This window comes from Loxodonta africana, chromosome 1, assembly GCF_030014295.1.
Source record: "Loxodonta africana isolate mLoxAfr1 chromosome 1, mLoxAfr1.hap2, whole genome shotgun sequence".
NCBI lineage: Eukaryota > Metazoa > Chordata > Mammalia > Proboscidea > Elephantidae > Loxodonta > Loxodonta africana.
The window spans coordinates 104,578,504-104,600,890 of record NC_087342.1 but is presented as its reverse complement, the minus strand read 5'-3'; the positions used below and the strand labels follow the sequence as shown (position 1 = coordinate 104,600,890).

Here is a 22,387-nt window from a genome sequence, read left to right as displayed (position 1 = left end):
TTAATCGCCTTTGGAAATCCTCTTAACAACTAACTATGCTTGGCTCCAGGCGTTGTGGTTGCATAAACACGCCCATGCTGTTTCTCTCTTCCTATTTATTTATTGTTCTTCAGCTTTTGTGCATGCCTATTTCATGTTTACAGGGGTGTAGTCTTGAGCCATTGTAGCTGATAATGCATATATGTGTGTGTGTTTTTTGTTTTTTTTTTTATATACATATACACATACACACACACATATATATATGTATGTGGTGGTGGTGGTTTGTTCCTTTTACTTGTCCTTATATTTAAGCTTTTCCCTGCCATAGCCATGTATTGGGTGATGTAACAGTGTTGATACCCTGCTCCCCTCAAGTCACATCAGGACAATGCACCCGGGAGGCTGCTGTGGAAGGAAGCCTTTTCTGACGCAGAGAGAACTTGAAGAAAATTGCGGCTGCTCTGTTTCCCTTTGGTCTCCATTCCCATTCCACTAGGAGTCTTAGGGCCACTCAACTCAGTCTGGTTTATTTCCCAAAGCCCACGATCTGAACTTCTTCAGTTTTCCTTGGGGGGATTTCCACCAGACAGCTGAACCGGCCTGGGTCATCAGTGGCAAAGGCCAGACACGTGCTCGCCGGTCTAGGAGCCAACGGTAACTTTTGCCAACTCTGCCTCCGGAAACCCCACGGTCTGGATGCTGCTTCTGTAGAGAGACACTGTTAAAAATAACTTAGACTCCAAGCAGAACAAAACAAAAACAGACAGACGGGATAGTGAGGACGGCTCTACCCTCCTCTTCAGTGGGGAGAGATGTTAAAGTGCTCCAGAGAGTGAGGGAAATCCAGGTGAAATTCCTTTACTGGTCCCCGGAACGAAAGGCTGAAAAGGGGGCGGAGACGGTCTCGGAAGAGTCTCTGTCCCTTTAAGGAGGAGGGACAGACACAAGACTCTGTACCTTTAAGAGTCTCTTTGTCTGGAAACCTCCGTATTTACCCTCTTGTGCTTCAACCAAACTTCGACTCGCGATTCACAAAGCCCCCCTACGCCGCGGCCCCTTACGCCAGGCTCAAATCGGCCGCCCGTTTGTGGTTGACCCTAAACTTTCCGCCCGCGGCGCGAAACCTCGAAGAGGCTGTCTGGTGTCCGGGTCGCGGCCCAGCGCTGCGCCGTTGGCGCAATGCAGGGCTGGGGGGCGGGGCCCCGGCGGGCGGGCCAATGGGCGGGCAGGGGGCGGGGCCTGTTCGGTTGTCTCGCGCCCTGGTGACAGCTCGCGCGTGCTGATGATGGCGGTAAATAGAAGGGGGCCAGGGGAGGGGTGGAGGAGGTGGGGAGGCGGTAGAGGGGGTAGCTCCAGGGGGTGGGGAGCGGGGGTCGGGGAGGCAGCGGCGGCCAGGGGAGCCCATTCTAAGACTCGGAGGCGGGGACAGGAGTCTCCGGCACACTAGCCCTCCCCTTTAAAGAAGCAAAATCCACACACACCGGGTGAGGGGTGACAAAGGCGGCGCGCGCCTCGCGGGCGGGAGGAGCGGCGGCAGGGGGCGGGACCGCGGCGCCGGCGGGCTGGGGGCTCCCGGGGCGGGGGCCGGCGGGAGGCGAGAGCCGGGAGGCGGGGAGCGCGGGCGCTTAATTTTGGCGGGGTGGACGACGACTGGGTTTAGGGTAAAAGCCTTGAGGGGAGGTGGGAAGGGAGGTTTAGGGGCAGCTGAGGGGAACCGGGCTAAGAATGAAATGAAGAGGATTAAGGGGAGAAAGGGTTAGAAGCCAGGGACAGGAGGAGTGAGGAAAAAACCAGCCAAGGAGGTAGGAAGGAGGCAAAACCCAGGGTGGGTGTTAAGGAAGCAAGGCAGAGAGTAAGGTTACGATGACCAGGGCTGGGGACTTGGAGACCTAGGGTTAGGTGTAAGGGCACGGATTTGAAGAGGAAAGCGTTGTAGGGGAGACTGTTGGGGTGGGGGGTGCCGGGGTAAGAGTTGGAAGTGAAAGACAAGGAGTGGGCAGAGCTGGGGTAATAGTTGGGAAGAGGAAAGAGAGAGTGATTAAGAGCCAGACGTGACAAGGGTGTGAACTAGTGCAGAGCGAGATGCGCTGAAGGACTAGAACCACCAGTGGGTTGGGAACTGCTGGCGTTTTTCTGAGAAAGGTATGGGTTAGTGGGTGGGCAGTGGGTGTAAATTCTGGAAAGTGAGGGAGGGTGGATGAGACACTGGACTAGAACCTGGTGGAGCCAGGAATGAGAGTGGAGTGGAAGAGGTGAAAGGAAGTAGTGATGAGAGATGGGGCATTAATAAGAAGATTGGGGGACCAGAAAAGCTGAAAGGAGAGTAGAGGAAGGGTGTAAGAAGTGATGGCTGTCTGGGACAAGGGTAACTGGGAATTACGTTAACTGAAGAGGTTCAGCAAGATCCCAGATAAAAACTGAGGTGAAGAGACAGGGCTAAAAGAAGACGGTGAGGAGCAAGTGAGAGATGGGCCACAGAATTTAAAGGATGAGGTGGAGAGTAAGGGAAGAGAAAGGGGCTAAGGGAAGCTAGGGGGGTTCTGATGGATTAGAAGTGGGATAGCCTGCAGAGGAGTGGGGATCAAATGTACATGTTGTGGGGAGATGCTCCAGAAGGCCTGCATGGGTCAGGGCATAAACGCTACAGTGTAGCATCAAGCGTAGGGAGGCTTTGGAGCAGAAGAGGAGAAAACATGGTGAGTGCCAAGGGACCTAGAGGTAGAAGTGAAAACTAAACAGTAAGGGTGGCAGCGGGGAGGGGGGGAAGGAACTCTTTGTTGAAAAGAGACCTGTGTGTTTAACTGTGAGTCCTTTTGTCCTTAAAAAAAAAAAAAATCCAAGTGTAGGAAATTCCAGAAACCTCTTTTTCTTTTCAAGGAATCTTCAACCTCCTTCCACCTTTCATTGCTTTGAATTTGAATTTCTTGTCCATGTTGAAAAGATGAGATCCATTTTGATTTGATTTTGTTCTTGTGTGAGTGATAAAGCTTCAAATCTGGGTGCCAAAAAACCTCTGCGCTTCACTCATTTGTGATAATAGGAAAACGGGTTGTATGTATTTACAGTGTGGATGTGCCTTATAGTGTGATTGTGTTGGTGTTATAGCAGTGTTGTACCTGCCTGACAAGCGCTGGACAGAGTGCTTAATCCACAGCATTTTCATTTTCGATGGAGAGCACACTGTTGGTGGGATGGAGACAGATGAGAATCTTTTTGTTTCGATTAATCAACCAGGCTTCTGTTTAATTGTTTTCAGTGGCTGGAGAATATTGAGAAATTATTTCAGAGAAAGGCAAATAATCAACCAGGCAAGTTTATTGGGGAAGAGATTTAAGTCAGGGCTGTGAGGGCTTTGAGTTCCTAAGTAGCCTTTAGCTTTGTGTGGGACGTTTCATATAGCAAGAGATAACTCACTCATTTAATACAATGAAATAAAGAAGATGAGAACTTTAGTGTAGGATTTTAGAGTGGTGGGTTTGTCTTTTATGTTAAATAATGTCTTGTGCCCTGGTAATGAGTAATTTTTATCATTAAAGAAATCTCTAAGATAAAATTGCAAGCTAGAGCCTTGGACAGCTCCACTGCTTCTCTCATTTCATGGTTGTGAATAAAGGCTGTATTAATATTAATTTTTCTATAAGTTTTGATTTTTAAGATACTTTTGGAAATTAAGGTGAAGTTAAGAACTTTGGTACAAAATTTGGGATGTTCTTACTGAGTGTTTTGTTTTGATGGTTTTTACTCTACTGCTTTTACTTTTGGGTAAGAATATGAATGATTACTTACATTTGATGGTATCAAAAGATAGCATATGATTTTCTTAGGAAAAAAAATGTGAACTCTTCTTGAGAATCTTGTTATTAGGTGCAATCAAGTCGATTCTGACTTATGGCGACCCTAGGACAGAGTACAGCTGCCCCATAGGGTTTCCTAGGCTGTAATCTTTATGGGAGCAGATAGCCAGGTCTTTTCTCTGGAGGAGCCGTTGGATGGGTTCAAACTGCCCACCTTTCAGTTAGCAGCCAACTGCTTTAACCATTGCGCTACCAGGGCTTCCTTGCGAGTCGTACCCCCGCCCCCCCCAAAAAAAACCCATTCATTGCCGTCTAGTTGGTTCTGACTTACGGCGACCCTATAGGACAAAGTAGAGCTGCCCCTTAGGGTTTCCAAGGAGCAGCTGGTGGATTGGAACTGCTGACCTTTTGGTTAGCAGCCATAGCTCTCAACCACTATGCACCAGGACTCCTTGAGAATCTTTCATTAGTGTATATTCAGATACACAATATTTTTTTTTTCAAAGTTGTATAAATTTTGAATTAACCACTGTTTTGTGGGTGTTTGTAAGTAGCAAAGATTAGGTATGGGGCATTTGTAATAGCAAAAATTAGATTTTGATTGTAGGTAACTAGAAACACTGGCTATTCATTAAAACGAATAATTAAGAATCTTAAATCTTTCTGGATTCAGCTGCTACCTAGGTAAATGGTATAATATTTAGTTTGTGATTTGTTTTCCTGGATTCTTTTAAACAGGTGTTCAAGGTGACTAGAGTGATTTAGCAATTTAACAGGTTTTGTAAAAAATTACTATTTTTGCTGCTAAGTTTCAAGAGGATTAGTCTGAAAATTTTAACTTCCAAGTTGAAGAGTAACTTTGGTATGAGGCACCTATTTCTGTGAGATGTATGTGCATATTTCCTTCTTGTGTAGATGTGTTTGGGCTGGCCTTAGTGGTGGGGAGTACTCTGTGTATAGTGTTACCATTTTTATAATATAATTGTTTTATACTTGATATCATTATATGAGTTGTCTTATAATTTGATGAAGAAGAAAATATAAACTATAAGATCAACCAAGGGAAGGAGCCCGTGTGGGCCCTGCTTTTTGTTTCTGTATGCTGCCATACTGTGCTAAATCACAGATCTCTCACTGGGAATGGTTATTTCTCCGTTGCTGTTTCTAAAACTACTTGAAAATTGATAATCTTTCAGTTCAGGTAATGATACTATTCATCAATAAGGACTCCCATTGTAAATTTAAGCTTTATTTTTACTGTTCATCAAGTAAATTTTTACCCAATATTATGTTATTTTGCTTATCGTCTTTTTTGCTAAGCATACTTTAAATGTCTTTTTAGTTTATATTTTCAGGTTTGAATGAGTAGGTAGTATGTAATTAAATGTTTTTATGATTAATCGTAGATTCTTTGGATGGGGAGAGACCTTGAAAGGACCTGCAACTTCAGTCAATATCCCACTTAATCATCCCAGGTAGATAAAAATTTATCCTATTTTAATAAATCTTAAGAGGTGATATGTAGATAGTCTTTACAAGTGTTTCATTATTTTTTCTACCAGGAGAGTCTGTCTTCAATCTAACCAGTATAAACTTGATGTTATATTTGTATTTGTTTCCTCTTGTTTCATTCTCAATTTCTGAGTGAAAATACCTGCTTATTATAGTATTTATAAAACCTTAGTACATTGTAAACTTAATAATAGTATCTAACCCATGAATGAAGTCACTGGGTGATACAAATGGTTAACACACTCAGCTGTCAGCCAAAAGGTTGGAAGTTCCAGTCCTCCCAGAGGTACCTTAGAAGAAAAGCCTGGTGACCTACTTCTGAAAAATCAGCCATTGAAAACTCTGTGGAGCAGAGTTCTACTCTGACAGACATGAGGTTGTCATGACTCGGAATTGACTTAACAGCAACTGGTACTGATAATCTGTGTATAGTGTTTTTTTGCTGGACACTTTCGTAAGGGCTTTACAAATTATAACTCATTTATGGTTCACAGCAATCCTGAGGGGTAGGCACTATTATCGTTCTCATTTTACATGTGATAAGATAGAGGCTCCTTGAGATTAAATGACTTGCCCAAGGTTATACTGAGATAATTTGATAGTGGATAATCTTTTAGTACAAATAATGATACTTTGTGTCAAGTAGTAATACAATCATACATTTAATCCTTATTTCAGTTGTTCATTACATAGAATTCTACCAAGTTGTGGACTTGGGATTTGAACCTGGGCATTTTGTAGGCAGAATTTGTGCTCTGACTCACTGTGTTATCTCCACATTCTTGTGACGTTATCCTTCGTCATGCTCTTCTCCAGATTGGATAGTGCTGGTTTGTTTAATCTCTTAACAGATCTTGTTTACCAATTCTTAAATTACCCCTGTGGTTCTGTCATTAACCTTTTCTCAGTTCTTTCTAGATGGGGAACCTCGTATATATGCCATAAAAGTTATATATAAAGCAAAGGTTACGTCACAGTTCTTACATGCTCCTATTTTTTTTGTTCCAAAATTATATTTATAATACAAAGCAAACCAAAGGCAGTTTAAAAAAAGTATATATTTTATTGTGTTTTCAGTAAAAATTAGGTTCTCGTTTGACAGTTTGTATACAAATTGTTCAGTGACATTAGTCACATTTTTCACAATAAGTCAAACATTCCCTTTCATTGTGTTCTGGTTGTTCCTTTTCCAATGCTCTAGTTTCCATGTCCCCTTATCTTCTCATCTTTAGCGTAATTATTGACCTTTTGAACTTCTAGAGGTGACTTTTTAATGGCGTACCATACTCATGGGTAATAGCCTTTATTTTGTGTGCAAGTCTGTTATTTCACTAAAAGGTGACCTCGGGGTAGTTTTGGTCCGAGGTTTAATGAGTATCTCAGGGTGATAGTCTCACAGAGTCCTCTAGTCTCAGCTGGCCCAGTAGTAAGTCTGGACTTTTTAAGAATTTGAGTTTTGTTCTGTGTTTTTCTCCCATCTATTGTGGCCCTGATCAGGATGGTTAATAGTGGTTGCTGGGCACCATCTAGTTCTTCTGGTCAAATCAAAACCAGTTTTTAAAATGTCTTACTACCTTTTTAGCTAGAAAATGGACCTGGACTTGGTATATAACATAAGAGGTTTGCAGTTGAAATACTCTTGCCTGTTGAGGAAAAATGGAACTCATATTTCAGCACAAATATCCATAAGCAAAATCTGTTTAGACACTTGCTGGTTTTTTACTATCTTATTTTTGTGTCTGCCTTTGTAAGTAATATACTAGTACATTTACCCGTGCTTTAATTTGACTAAATAAAAAACTGATCTGCTCATTTTTTAAACTGTCCAGCAATTACTGAGTGTTTACTAAGTGCCCAGCATGAGCTAAGTGTGTGAATTGTTTGAAACTTGAAACAACCCTATAAGGGGGCTTCTATTGTAATAATCAGATTTTGGGTGATATTTGATTTTATCATAATTTTTCAAACTTACAGAAAGATTGCAAAAATGGTACAAGAAACCCCTGTATGTCCTTACTCAAATTCCCCCATTGTTTTGATTTTGCCACATTTTCCTTATCATTTTCTCCTGTTTGAGTATTTTTTTAAAAAGGAAAGTTAAAGAAAATATATACGAAGGCCTTAATCTTAAAAAGAAAAGAGAAGAATGTTTTGAGTGTACCAGATACGTGTGTATGTTAGATTTTAGTCAAACACTTGAAGCAAAGGAATCCCAAGATTGAATTTAGAGTGGATTTTGTGGTAATGGCCTGTCGTCTTCAGTGCTTCTGAAAGTTCTTTCACCTAAGAAGGACTAGTTTTTTTGTTTTTTTTTAATTGTGCTTTAAGTGAAAGTTTATAAATCCAGTCAGCCTCTCATACAAAAACTTACATCCACTTTGCTATGTACTCCTAGCTACTCTCCCCCAATGAGACAGCACATTCCTCCTCTCCACCCTGTATTCCCTGTATCCATTCAGCCAGCTCCTGTCCCCCTCTGCCTTCTCATCTCCCCTCCAGACAGGAGCTGCCCACATAGGCTCTTACTTGAACCAAGAAGCTCACTCCTCACCAGTATCATTTTCTGTTTCATATTCCCATCCAATCCCTGTCTGAAGAGTTGGCTTTGGGAATGGTTCCAATCTTGGGCTAACAGAAGGTCCAGGGACCATGACTCCAGGGTGAAGGACTAGTTTGTAGGTCCCTCTCCCATTAGTGAGAACTGTGTCATTGGGTACCCTTCTGTTGGGAGCCTCCTTAGCACCTAGCATGGTGTGTTCACACTCAAGGTGGGTGCTCAGGACTTGGTAGCTACTGATGATGTATGGGTGATTGTGATGCAGAGGAGCAGGAGCCATGGGGCCTTTCAACACCATGACCAAGAAATATGAAGGTGAAATGCATATTTTGAAGATATGTAGCTTCAAGGAGCTGGAAAAGATCAAAGCGCAAAATGTACTGCTTTAAGACCATTGGTTGAGATGAATGCAAACAGGTTTGCCTTATGGTAAGGGATAAACAAATATCTTAACATTCCATTCAAACCCATTGCCATAGAGTCGATTCTGACTTCTCGCAACCCTCTAGGACAGACTAGAACTGCCCCATAGGGTTTCCAAGGCTGGAAATCTTAACAGAAGCAGACTGCCACATCTTCTCCTGTGGAGTATATGGTGGGTTTGAACCACCAACCTTTCGGTTAGCAGCCGAGTGCCTAACCACTGTGCCACCAGAGTTTCTCAACATTCGCTTACCTTCCCAAAAAGTAAACCTAAATTTTGGGAATCTTTTCAATGGTTGTATTAGAAGATTTATCTGTTTAACTGACTCCCACCACTGCCTTTTGACAATCTTTTTTGAAAATGATAAGCCTGTTCATTTGATAATGGTGTGATCTGCAGAATGAGGCCTGTCCAGTTTGAGTGAGAGGGATATTAGCTGTATTCTGACAAACGTAAAATACTACACTTGTAGGCCTCTTTTTTCTGTTCCTCTTTAAACGACTATCGAGCCATGAAATGTAGCTCCTAGTTAAAGCTGCTTGTAATCATTAAAAACACTTCAATTTCATAAGGATGAGGAAATTACAAATTATTTGGAAAGCATTCTTTCCAGCCATGTGTTATTGTTTCTGAGACCTGGGCAGTTTTTAAAGATTATAATACTACTTCTTTGCCGTTTACATGTTAATAGAAGTCTGGAAAGTAAGACGCTCTACTGAAATTTTCAGGGTTGTTTTTATTATGTGTCAAGTTGTAAACAGCATTCTGTGACAGGTATTTTCTCTCTTTGTCTTCTATTGAGCTAATTAGTAATTTACACTCTAGTAGCATCTTTTCCAGCCTCGCATGTGGAAATGCCTGCTACTCTGGGCCTTCGGTGCAGTCAGGGCTGGCAAATGATTAGGGGCAGATGTTAGCACATGAGAAGGATCAGGGATGAAATTCATTTTTGCATTGTGATTTATAAATGTACAGGCTTTTGTGTACATTCTCCCCTCCCCCGATTCCAATAGGAATGTTATAACCTCCTGTAATCCAGAGCTGCTGCCCTGGATTCAATTTTGGATTCTTTTCTCTTCTGTTCCCCACCCCCACCTCAATGTTGTGGGATTTGGGGAGGATTAGCAAGGCAGTCTGGCATAGTTTAGAGCTCAGGAAGCACTCCCTCCCAGCATCAGGGTACCGCGCCTCTTGTCATTGTCTTTAGAACCCACTGATGCGTCTCTTGCTCGGCAAGTTGTGTAAGGGATGAGAGGGCAGCATTGTTGCTGTTGTGAGTGTGTTAGGAAAATGCTTTTATAGGACGCCCACATTCCTCCAAAGGACAGATTGGCCCTCGTTTTGCGTCAACTTTTTCGAAATGTAGCAGTGACTGACCAAAAGATAATTTATAGCCTGGCTTTAGCACTGTGTCACAGCAGTGTTCTGCGCTTTCCTAGGTCTTTCTTTCAGTCTCTGAAATGGGAGAGAAGATGTGTAGTATCTGTTGTGTACTCTGCTCGCTTGGACAGAGCTTTTGACTTCGAAGTAGAGTCTTAAGGATCAGTTTGTTTTATAAAGAATAAAAATGTTAGTTGAAAATTAAAGAAAGGGTAGAGAGGAGTTAATTTATCAGTTTTGAGCCAAAACCCTTCAGAAAGCCAGATAATTTGTGGTATCTATTTCTGCCATTGATATGCTTATGAATGCTAGTTTATCAGGATAATAAGGTCAAAGTCCCTGTGAAAGCTAATTAGATTCCCCCTGACAAAACTGTTACCTGGAGGTGGCCACAAAGAAATCAGGTAAGAAAATGTGTGACTAGCTCAGTTCAGCCATCATTGCTAATAGCAGCGTAATTGTAGACATCTAGCCCTTGACAGCAGATCAGTCTTCGTGAACAGAGGTCATCTCATTTATGTGAGCATTCATAGAGGCTGTGGTGCTGCAGTAAATGTTTGTTTTTGTAAGCCAGAATGCCTGGAACATCCCGGTAGATGGACGTTGCTAACATTTACTTCTCTTTCTGTCTTTTTCTGTGTTCTAATACAGCTAGTTATATCAAGTGTGTTAATTATACTTGATGTTTATGGCTAAACACTGATCACACTCTAAGGAGCCTTGGTGGCTCAGCCGCTAACTGAAAGGTTGAAGGGTTGAACACACCCAGTAGCTCCAGGTGAGAAAAGACCTGGCAATCTGCTCCCATAAAGATTACAGCCTAGAAAATCCTATGGGGCAGTTTTACTCTGTCACATGTGGTCAGTGAGTCGGAATTGACTCAACAGCACATAACAACAACTTTAACCTCTAAGAGAGGTCAAAGGTCAGATTAATAAGTAACATCAAATATAAAGTAAAATGTTGAAGTGAACTGATCACACAGAGGGCTGTTATGAGTAAGTGTAAAAATGGTGTGGTGGAGTCATCTGACCTCCTTGTCTGACTTCACAAAGGGGAGGAGAGAGAACAAGATCAGCAGCAGCAGCCCAAGGCTGATTCCTGTGAGGTGGAGGTCAGATATACCTCCTCTCTGGTACCTTTTTACCAATTCTGATACCCGCCGTGCATCCCATGGCGCTCTCTACTTTTATGCTGGGTTTGATAATTCATTGCAGTGGCCACTCAGAACTCACAGACCATACTCAGAGTTATGGAGTTTATTAGGGAAGTAACAGGTTACAACTCAGGATCAGGAATGACTCAGGATACTGTTTTTCAGTCAGATCAGCTTCTCAGCTGTGCCTGCAGGCAGGCCTCTCTCTCTCTCTCACCTCTTCACTTCTTGAGCAAGTGTTACAAAGCTCTTTAACTCCACCAATGAACACCTGGAGCCACCCTGCTCCAGTAAGCCTCCTGTCCAAAGGCTCTCAGCTCTCTTGCTCTGTGGGCCGGCACACCCACTATAGCTCTTGCTCCATGGGCTGGGAAGCCTACAGGCTGTCTCGTGCTAGTCTCCTAGTTCTGCTGCTGCTGCCATTTCTGTGCCACTGCTTCTTGCCATCTCGTGCCATCTCCAGTGTTTACAGCTGCCCCTCTCTGCCTCCTGGGTCTAGGAGGTTCTCAGTGCAGGGATCCTGGGTTGAAAGGATGTTCTTCTTTCTTGGTGGTAGTGAAGTATTCTATTCCTGCCTCTGGGGTGGCTCATTTTAAGCCTAGTGGATGGCAAAACTGACCAATCCCTTTGTTAGGGTTCCATACACCTTATTTGTGTGATCCCACCTCTGCAAATGTTTCATGCACCTTATTTGCATTGTTAGCAAGCTGTCCATTCTCCTTGGTGGGCCATAAGCATGTTATTTACATAGTCACATCCAGTCGCTGTGTGGGAGTTACAAGACCATGCCTGGCTAAAAGGGCCATATTTAAGTAATTCACTGCACTGCAGTAAGTAAAGATAAGAAAGTAAACCCATGACTATGGAATTAAATATATTCTTTTAAAAGAAATACAGTTTCTAAAATATATGGAATAATTTGAAAAGCTGATAACAATGTATCTCAAGTGAAAGGTAATTGTGCTTTAATGAAGAGATGAGACTTATTTGTGGTTGCCATCATTGTATATGTCATACTAAATTCCGAAGTTGGTTATTAAATGTTACCGTTAACAGCTTTACTGTTAATGTGCTTCTTGAATTTTTTTCTCATAGCCAATTCAGCCTGGCCTACAACTAATAATTTAGAATTTATTTAAGCCATAAATTCAGTAATCCTTATCATTTAAATAAATATAAAATAAGAACATAATTACTACTTTTTACCTATTAGATTGACAAAGGTTAAAAATTTTAATAGAAGGCAGTGCTAGGTGAGGATGTTAGGAAGTTGGAACTCTCACAGATTGTTGGTCGGAGTCTTAAGTTTTCTTGGGGCACATTTGGCAGTGTCTATCAGAATTAAAAAATCTGTATACCCTGTGATACAGCAGTTCCATTCCTAGGAATTTGTCTTACAGATATATTCATACACTTGCATGAAAAATGTGAGCAAAAGCTATTCTTTATAGTATTTTTTATTATGGAAAAAAATAAATAACCCTGATATCCGTGATGTCCATCAGCTAGGTACTGGTTAAATAATTTATGATAGATCTGCTCAGTGGAATATCACTTAGCTGTTGAGAGTGCAATAGGTCTGTATTTGCTGATGTGGAAATATGTCCAGTAAGTTAAAAAAAAAAATTCATGTTATAGAACAATACATACACACACACACACACTCAACTACATTATGTTCATATTTTTGTAAAATATAAGGACTAGAATTGGGGTGTTCACTTTTTTGGGGAGGAGACTTTCTCTGTATACTTCTATAGTTTTTAATTTTAACAAGAACATGAGGATGGGGTTAGCTGAGAACATCTTCAGGAAGAAGGATCCTTCTGTGGTGGTTTAAGGCAGGAGAAGGAAGGTTGCCAGAGGAGAGAATGGTTCCATTCATATGAGATATCAGTCACGTAAAATTTTTGAATCAGGAATGAGGGCTAGAATGGCAGAAAGGGGGCATACTGTGGAATTTGAGGCCATTTGGTGCAGGTTTTAAAGGCAATGATAAAGAGCCTGCATTTGATTTGAAAAATGATCTGTAAAATGGAGATGATAATAGTACTTAGTCCATTGGGTTGTTGGGAGGGCTCACTTAAATAATACATACAAAATGTTTACAACAGTGACTGGCATATGGTAAATGCTCAGTGTTAGCTATTATTATGGAATGAAAAATATATTTCAGAAGCTTGTATAAATTAATATGTTTTCTTTTGTTACGTGCAGTAATGATTGACTGACCCCACAAGCTTGAGTTTTTTTGGTAGTATTAACGGTTGTCCCTACCATTCTTACTCTTCACCTTTGATCCTCCCACCTACTAACACTTAGTATCAAAATCGGAAATGTTAAGTTTCGCAGTTTGGTGCACTTTGCACATGATGGCCTACAAGTTGCTATCAGTTTTCTTTACCAGTTTTATGTATGTTAGTTAACATCTGGGGTTTGTGGCATTTTATTGTGAGACATTAAAAATAGGGGGACAGGTAATTTTTGAGAAAATATCATTTTCTATGCTCATAAGATGTGGAATAGGTATGTCATTTTGCACTGAATGTGTTAGTCAGTTTTTGTTAGCAGTGTGGTGTAATGAGCATATTAACTACAACACCTACATTGGCAGCCAGCAGTCTGCTTGTGAAATCTTTCAGAAAACAGAAATCTGGTGAAAAGTGTTCTGAGTAGTTGAAATATCTTTTGGGGAAAAAATTATATAGGACAAATAAAGTAGAAAATTTTTCTCCAATGCAATTGTTTCACCGTTGAAAGCCAGCAGTAAAGGTGTTTGACCTGTGGACTGAGATGTGGTGGTATAATTTATGTAGGGCTAAGAACTTCACATATGTTTGTATTTGAGGAAAACAATTTTATTCCTCTAATAATATTTTCATCTTATTATATTCATCTAATATTATAGCAAAATAATATTCTATTTTACGAATGATAAATTTATCACTTTTTAGTATATTTTAATGTAAATTATTTTCCCCCTCTACTTCCAGTTAAAATGCATCTTTTTAAGGTTTAGGGGAAAAAAAAAAACCTTCAGCAGAAATAACAAAACCGTTCCTATTTAAACACAGCATCTGGCACATAAGTTTAATAAGTTGTTACTGAATAAATTAATATGTATATGAATGAAAAATGGTTTTTTGGACTTCATACTCCTTGATTTGGACACAGTCTCTCGCTGGTCTGTGAAGGCCTCTTATTCAGCCCCAATTCCTGTGCCTGTTTTCCTCCCCCACCCCACAGGCACCTCCTTTAATGTGTCTGATATATGTTTTTGATTCTGTATACATCTTTGCAAAATACTTAGTGATTTCTTTTTTTTGTATATGTATTTTTAGTTAGAAAAGTGTTCATTACGCATCACCGTTGTAGAACTTGCCTGTAAATTTTCTGTAAAAATATGGTAGATTTTACTCTGGTTTTTACTTTTTTCACTCAGCCCTATGTTTTAACATCTATGTAGATTGTTGGATGTACATCTAGCTAATTGCTCCTAACTGCAGCATAGTATTCCATGGTGTGCCTCCATCCCCATAGCAATGGGCACCTAGGATACCATAAACAATGTCACCAGTAACAGTCTTGTACGTGTCCATTATGGATGTGTTTGAGAGTTTCTCTGGGATATAGGCCCAGGAGTGGCATTGTGGCATAGGTGCTGTCAGACTGTGAGTGATGGTTATCAGTTGACACCCCACAAGCATTGCATTCCCATAACCTCACCAACCCTTGGTAATGTCCACATTTCTCATTTTTGTCATTTAGTAATGTCTTATTTTAATTTGTATTTTCTCATTACTAGTAACTTTGAGTGTTTCTTCATATTCTAGTTAGCTGTTGCCCTTCTGTGAATTGACTGTATTTATACCCTTTGTGTTTCCTGTATTTTTCTTGATGATTTACAAGAAGAAAAGTGTACATATATATTTGTGTATATGTGTGTGTGTGTGTGTGTATATATATATATATATGTATGTATATATATATATATAACCAAAACCGTTGCCGTTGAGTTGATTCTGACTCATAGTGACCCTATAGGACAGGGTAGAACTGCCCCATAGGGCTTCCAAGCAGTGCCTGGTGGATTCGAACTGCCGACCTTTTGGTTAGCTGCTGTAGTTCTTAACTACTACACCATATGAGTCCCTGGGTGGTACAGATTGTTAAGTACTGGACTACTAACTGAGGGGCTGGTGGTTCAAACCCACCCAAAGGCGCCTTGGAAGACAGGCCTGGCAGTCTGCTTCTGAAAGGTCACAGCCTTGAAAACCCTATGGAGTAGTTCTACCCTGCACATGTAGGGTCACCAGAAATCAGAATTGACTCCACAGTAACTAACAACAACTATCTATCCAGTCAGTCTGTGGTTGATTTTAGACAGATATCATCCTCTGGCCTGTCATCTTCTATTTTGTCTGTGGTGTTCTTTATTGAATAGAAATGCTTGATTTTGATGTAGTGAAACCCATCATTATTTAACCTTAATATAAGTGATTTGTGCTTCTTGGACATAGGTCACCCAGATTGTCTCCTCAGATTTCTTCCTTTTATCTTTATGGTTTTACCTTTCACATTAAGATTTTCATCTATCTGGAGCAATCTTCAAATGTAGTGTAAGACTGGGGTCCAGCTTTATTTTTTCCATATGGAGAGCCTGGTCTTCCCAACACCATCTACTAAACAATCTGAACTTTCCGATCGATTTAGGGTGACACCATTATTGGAAATCAAGTTTCTGAGCTTTCTGTTCTGTTCCGTCAGTCCATTTATCCCAGGAGTTTCTCAGTGGGGGCAATGCTGGCACTGTGGGTGTGTTTAGCATCCCTGGCCCCCGTCCACTCAGTGTCAGTAGTGCTGCCCATTGTAGTATCCATGAGGCCCCACACATTTCCAGTCACTCCCTAGATCAAATCCTGCAACATACCATGTTTACTACTCTGGCTTTGTAGTGTTTGTCAATAAAGGTAGGATAGATTGCCTCCCTTTGCTGTTTTTCAAAATAACATAGCTATTTTTTGGACCTTTATTTTTCCATAGAAAGAGTCCTGGTGGCACGGTGGTTAAATGCTCAGCTGCTAACTGAAAGGTTGACGGTTCGAACCCACCAGCCGCTCCATGAGAGAAAGATGTGGCAGTCTACTTCTGTAAAGATTACAGCCTTGGAAACCTTATGTGGCAGTTCTACTCTGTCCTATAGGGGTGCTATGAGTGGGAATCAACTCGATGACAATGAGTTTGGATTTTTTTTCTTTGTTTATTCTTCCATAAACATTTTAGATTTAGTTTATCTAGGTCCTCCCTCCCAAAAAAACCCTGCTGGAAATGTGATGTGAGATTGTATTTTTAGATTAATTTAGTAAGACTTGGCGTTATTACAAAGTTATAGCACTATCCATGAGCATGAAAGAATGAACATAGTAATTTATTAGTTTTATAAAGCTGAAGGAACTTTTGGGCATACATTATTTTTGTATGATTTTAATGTATTTTCTCAAAATTTTAAAAAATAGAGAAAATTATACTTCATGCAGAACCTTAAAGTGTGGTTTTCCTCCTGACTTCAGATTGTGAAACAATTTTTTAAATCATTCAACTTGGAAACTACATACTACAGTTAAACCACTTTGTTAATCTTTTCTCACTGTTTCCATTCTTGCTGAAAAATGAGAGCAGTTATTCTTACCAGAGTAAATTTGGTGGGAAAGTGCTTCATCACAATAGTTTAAAAAATTTTCTTCTGGTAAAAATCAATAAAATGTTAAAAAATATTAGACCCAGCTGTTGTTCTTTGTTTACAGGTTCCCTAGATGTCAGAAAACTGACTAAATAACGAGCAACACCTCCTATACCAGATAGTCCCATGAAGAGCCTAATGCTTAATTAAGTACCGTCTTAAACCTTATTGAATATTAGTGTTAGGTGTTGTCAAGCCAGTTCCGACTCATAGCAACCCTGTGTACAACGGAATGAAACACTACCTGGTCCTGTGCCATCCTCAAAACTGTTGCTGCGTTTGAGCCCATTTTTGCAGCCACTGTGTCTGTCCATCTCGTTGAGGGTTGTCTTCTTTTTTGCTGACTCTCTACCTTACCAAGCATGATATATATCCTTCTTGAGGGACTGGTCCTTCCTGATTACACGTCCAAAGTACACGAGACGAAGTCTTGCCAACCTTGCTTCTAAGGAGCACTCTGGCTGTACTTCTTAAATATTGGTACAAAATGATATTAAATCTAATTAAGACATACCATATATATCCTTCAAGATCCCTGGTGGTGCACCATTTAAGTGCCCAGCTGCTAACCGAAATGTTGGGGATTAGAACCCACCTAGTGGCTTCACGAGAGAAAGATGTGATAATCTGCTTCTGTAAATTACAGCCAAGAAAACCTTATGGGGCAATTCTACCCTGTCAAGTGGGATTGCTATGAGATGAAAATCTACTTGATGGGACATAATAACAACAACACATTATACCCCTCTTTTTGCTATGAAAAAGCAATAGAAAAGATAGATGTGTTACTTTTTTCAAGTATTTTAAAAATGATTTATTTTCTCTTTGTTGTTGTTGAGAATATATACAGCAAAAAAAAAAAAAATAAATACACCAATTCAACAATTTCTACATGTACAATTCAGGACATTGATTATATTTTTCGAATTGGACAACCATTCTCACTCTTCTTTTCTGAGTTGTTCCATTAACATAAACTCATTGCCCCCTAAGGTTCCTATCTAGTGTTTCAAGTTGCTGTTGTCAACTTGATTCCATATAGATAGTTCTTAAAAAAGCACAATGCTCAAGGCAGACATTCTTTACTAGTTAAACTATTGTTTTGTGTTAAGAAGACTTCAGGGGGTATTTTTGGTTTAAGGTTTAAAGATTATCTCAGGACAGTAGTTTCAGAAGTTCATCCAGCCTTCATGGCTCCAGAAAGTTTGGAGTCCATGAGAATTTGAAATCCTGTTCTGCATTTTCTGCTTTTTTGATAAAGATTCTTCTATAGAATCTTTGATCAAAATGTTCAGTAATGGTAGCTGTGCACCATCGAGTTCTGGTCTCTTGGCAAAGGAGGCAGTTTTTCTTGGAGGCAATTAGCCACACGTTCCATTTCCTCCTCCTATTCCTGACACTCCCTCCTCCGTTGCTCCAGTTGAATAGAGACAAATTGTCATGCCTTGGATGGCCACTTGTAAGCTTTTAGGGACCCCAGGAACTATGCAACAAACTAAGGGGTAGGGCAGAAGAACTAAAACACATTATTAGGCCAGTTAACTGGGATATCCCGTGAAACCATGACCCTAAACCTCTAAACCAAGGGACCAAATCCCATGAGGTATTTGGTTGTACATAAGCAGCCTCAGCAGCTACTCTTTTTTGTTGTTGTTGTCATTGTAAATGTGTAAATATATATATGCACACACACACAGCTTTTGCCATTTCAACTTTTACAGGTGCACAACTTATTGACAGCAATTACGTTAATCGGCTGTGCAAACCTACCCTTAATCAATGAGATTTTTCCATCACTGTAAACTGAAACTCAGTACTCCACAACTATTACCTCTCCCTTTCCCTCTCCCTCCTGCCCCTGGTAACCACTAATAAACTTTGGTCTCTATAGATTTGTCTGTTCTTGTCTCTATATAAGTGAGGTCATACAGTATTTGTTCTTTTGTGATTGACTTATTTCACTCAGCTAACGTCTTCCAGCTCCATCCATAGTGTAGCATGTATCAAGACTTCGTTTCTCCTACTGGCTGAGTAGTATTCCATTGTATGTATTTTGTTTATCCATTCATCCATTGATAAGTATTTAGGTTGTCTGTCTTTGGCTATTGTGAATAGTGCTGCAGTGAACATTGGCGTACAAGTTCCTGTTTGAGTCTCCGCTTTCAAGTCTTTTGGGTATATACCTAGGAGTGGAATTGCTGGGTCATATGGTAGTTCTATTTTTAGGTTTTTTGAGGAACCACCATACTTTTCTGCAATGGCCGTACCATTTTGTATTCTCATCAGCAGTGGATAAAGTTTCCAGTTTCTCCACATCTGCGCCAATATTTGTTATTTTCTTTCTTTTTTATCTTAGCCATCCTAGTGGGAATGAAATCGTATCTCATTGTGGTTTTGATTTGCATCTCTTTGATTGCTAGTGATGCTGAGCATCTTTGCATGTGTTTGGTGGCCACTGGAATGTCCTATTTGGTGAAATGTGTATTCAGGTCCTTTGCCCATTTTATGATTGGGTTATTTGCCTTTTTGTTTTTAAGCTGTCAGAGTTTTATATACATCTTGGTTATTAGATTCTTATCGGATATATGGTTTCCGAAGACATTCTCCCAGTTGATAGCATATCTTCTCACTTTTTTATAAAGTCTTTTGATGAACAAAAGTTTTTAATTTTTATGAGATCCCATTTATTTATTTATCTTTTGCTGTTTGTGCTTTTATTATTACATTACATAATCCATTGCCCCTGCATTTTCTTCTATGAATTTTATGGTTTTAGTTTTCACATTTAGGCCTTTAATCCACTTTGAATGTGTTTTTGTGTATGGTGTGAGGCATGGATCCTGTTTCATTTTTCTGCCTGTAGAAATCCAGTTTCCCCAGCACCATTTATTGAAGAGACTCTTCTTTCCCCATCGAATGGACTTAGCATCCCTGTAAAAAATCACTTGACCATATATGTGTGGGTTTATTTCTGGACTCTTATTTCATTGGTCTCTGTGTCTGTTGTTATACCAATACCAGGCTGTTTTGGTTACTGTAGCTAGATAATATGTTTTAAAATCAGAAAGTGTGAGTCCTCCTACTTTGTTCTTCCCTTTCAACATTGTTTTAGCTTTGGGACTTCTTGTCTTTCCATATAAAGTTGAGGATTGGTTTTTCCTTTTCTGTAAGGAAGGCTGTTGGAATTTTGATCCGGATTGCATTGAATCTGTAGATCGCTTTGGGCAGTATTGACGTCTTAATATTAAGCCTTCCAATCCATGAACACAGAACATCTTTCCATTTATTTAAGTCTCTTTAAGCAGTGTTTTATAATTTTCATTTTATAAATCTTTCACATCCCTGGTGAAATTTATTCCTAGGCATTTTATTCTCTTAGGTGCTGTTGAAAATGGAATTGTTTCTATAATTTCCCATTTAGATTTCTCATTGCTGGTGTATAGAAACCCAACTGATTTTTGTATGTTGACTTTGTGTCCTCTAACTTTGCTAAATTCTTCTGTTAGCTCTGGAAGCTTTTTTGTGGACTTGTTGGGATATTTTTTGAAGTATTAATTTGGGAATAGAGAAAGCATATGCCCTAATTGAGATGGCATTTCTTAGGGTCTTAGAGAAAGCTGGGCAGCAGTTGTTTCAGATTTCACGTGAACCCCACTATTATTTGTTTTAGTCTTCAGGGAAGGGTGAGTGACTCTGACTCAGAATGCTCCCTGCCTTGTTCCAGCAGACTCACAGTATTTGAGCTTTTCTTTCCAGAGAAAGCAGTACAGTTTTTAGGGTGTTTTTATTTCTGACCAAAATGTGACTCAATCCACTTGTTCTCTTGATATTAGTTTAGCATCTGCTTGACTGAGTAAAAAAGGAATTTTAATTTAAGTGATTGCCACAGCCATGAACCATGAACTTTTTCCAGTAACATCATGATAAGTTAAATTTTTTTCCTTTCATTTTTGATGGTTTTGTGGTTATGACTTTTGACTAAGTATCAGAAAAACAATATTCCATGCTTTTAAATTTTTTCAAACAAAGCCACACTGTTTCCGTGTCAAGTTTTCCAAATACTTTGATTTTGCTCTTAAAAGTTACTCTTTTTCTGTAGTCCCCCCCGCCCTCAGAAATCTTGCTTGGAAAATCATATTTTTAGATGTGATTTTAAATCTTTTTAACTTTTTCAAGTATGTTTTCAAATTTAGTTTTTATCAAATGTGTATCGAAGGTCAGTGGTTCTAACCCAACAGCTGTTCTGCAGGGGAAAGATGTGGCAGTCTGCTTCCGATAAGATTAAATCTGTATAAGTTGGTCTGTAGACCTACGCGGCTATCATCCTGGGGTCTGCCTTTTCTATATCCTGGGTATTTTCTTTGTCTCCCTACGTTGGAGCCCCCTGTTTCCTGGACCCCACATTTTCCTTTTGTTGTTCATACTTTAATTTTTGTGGAGCATATCTTACGGTAGCTTCCTGAGAAAAATGTGCATGGAATTGAAATTTGTCTGAGAATCCGCACGTATGAAAATGTCTTTATTTTCTTTCATACCTGATCTGTAGTTTACCGGGGTATAGAATTCTAGATTGGAGGCTATTTTCTCTGAGTTTTAAAGGCATTGCACTATTGATTTCTGGCTTCTGATATTGCTAGTGAGAAGTCCAGTGGTACACCCAGGAGGAATATGCTCCTCAGAACGAGCAATTATACGTGATCAAAAGGGCAACATTTGCACAAGGGCGAAGATGAGAAGGCAGGAAGGGGCAGCAGCAGTTCAGGATGAAAGGAAATGAGGATCCTAGGATGGAAATGGGGGAGGGGGCTGGCACATTGTGGGGAGTGAAACCAACGTCATGTAGCGCTTTATGTACAAACTCTCAAACGGGAAACTAATTTGATCTGTAAACTTTCACCTAATGCACAGTAAAAAATTAAAAAGAAAAGTCCAGTCCTGTTCTGATTTCTTTCCATCTCTGGTCTGGTTGCTTTTAGGATTTTCTCTTTGTTTCCAGTGTTCTGAAAATTTATAATAATTTGCCTCACTCTGGGCCTTGTTTTGCCCATTGTACTGAGCACTCTGAGTACCTTTTCAATTTGGAAACAGATTTTTCAATTTGGGACAATATTCTTGGATTCTAACCAACCTCTTCCCCTAGTCCCAGTTTCCTCTATTTTTTCTTTTGGAAATTTTTATTATTGCTGTTTCAACTTCTGGATTGATAGGTCCTTTAATTTTCCCATCTTTTCTATTTCCTATCTTTTTGTCTCTTGTTCTTGAACTTCATCTTCAAACCCTTCTAATTTTATATTTCAGCTATCATATTTTTAATTTTAATGAATTTTTTTTCTCTACATGCAGCTCTTTTGTAGTTTTTTATTTTTGTTTCATGGATGGAATAGCTCTTCTCTGAGTAAGTTAATTATAATTTTTTAAAAGTTTTCTTCAGCTACCTGTACGGTCTGTGTTTCCTTTGAGTAACTTGATCTGTTCACCTGTGTTACTCTTTCATTTCAGGGATTTCCTTAAATGTATAGCCTTGGTAGTCTTTAGAGTAGTCACTTATAGCAGCTTTATTCCCAATTGCCAAAAACTGGAAGCAACTAAGATGTCTTTTAGTATGTGAATGGATAAGCCGTGGTACATCCATACAGTGGAGTATTGTTCAGTGATAAAAAGAAGTGAACTGTCAGCCTAGGAGAATACACGAAGGAACCTTAAATACATATTGCTAAGTGAGAAAATCCAGTCTGAAAAAGCTACATACTGTATGATTCCAATTATAGGACATTCTGGAAAAGGCAAAACTACAGAGACAGTGAAAACATCCATGATTGCCAGGAAGAGAGGGATGACTAGG

At 39.9% G+C, this 22,387-nt stretch overlaps 1 protein-coding gene across 2 annotated transcripts in view; it reads left to right on the top strand.

Moving 5' to 3' along the window:
- The window catches only part of USP49 (ubiquitin specific peptidase 49), a 128,005-nt gene that overhangs the window by 15,298 nt on the left and 90,320 nt on the right, over positions 1–22,387 (top strand). The window contains exons 1-2 of one of the 2 annotated variants that reach the window (XM_064285874.1): positions 1,236–1,273; positions 5,183–5,251. The gene's annotated coding sequence lies outside the window, so the exon portion shown is untranslated. Of the gene's footprint in view, positions 1–1,235; positions 1,274–5,182; positions 5,252–22,387 lie in introns of those variants that run through there. The other variant, XM_064285866.1, reaches the window with a different exon arrangement.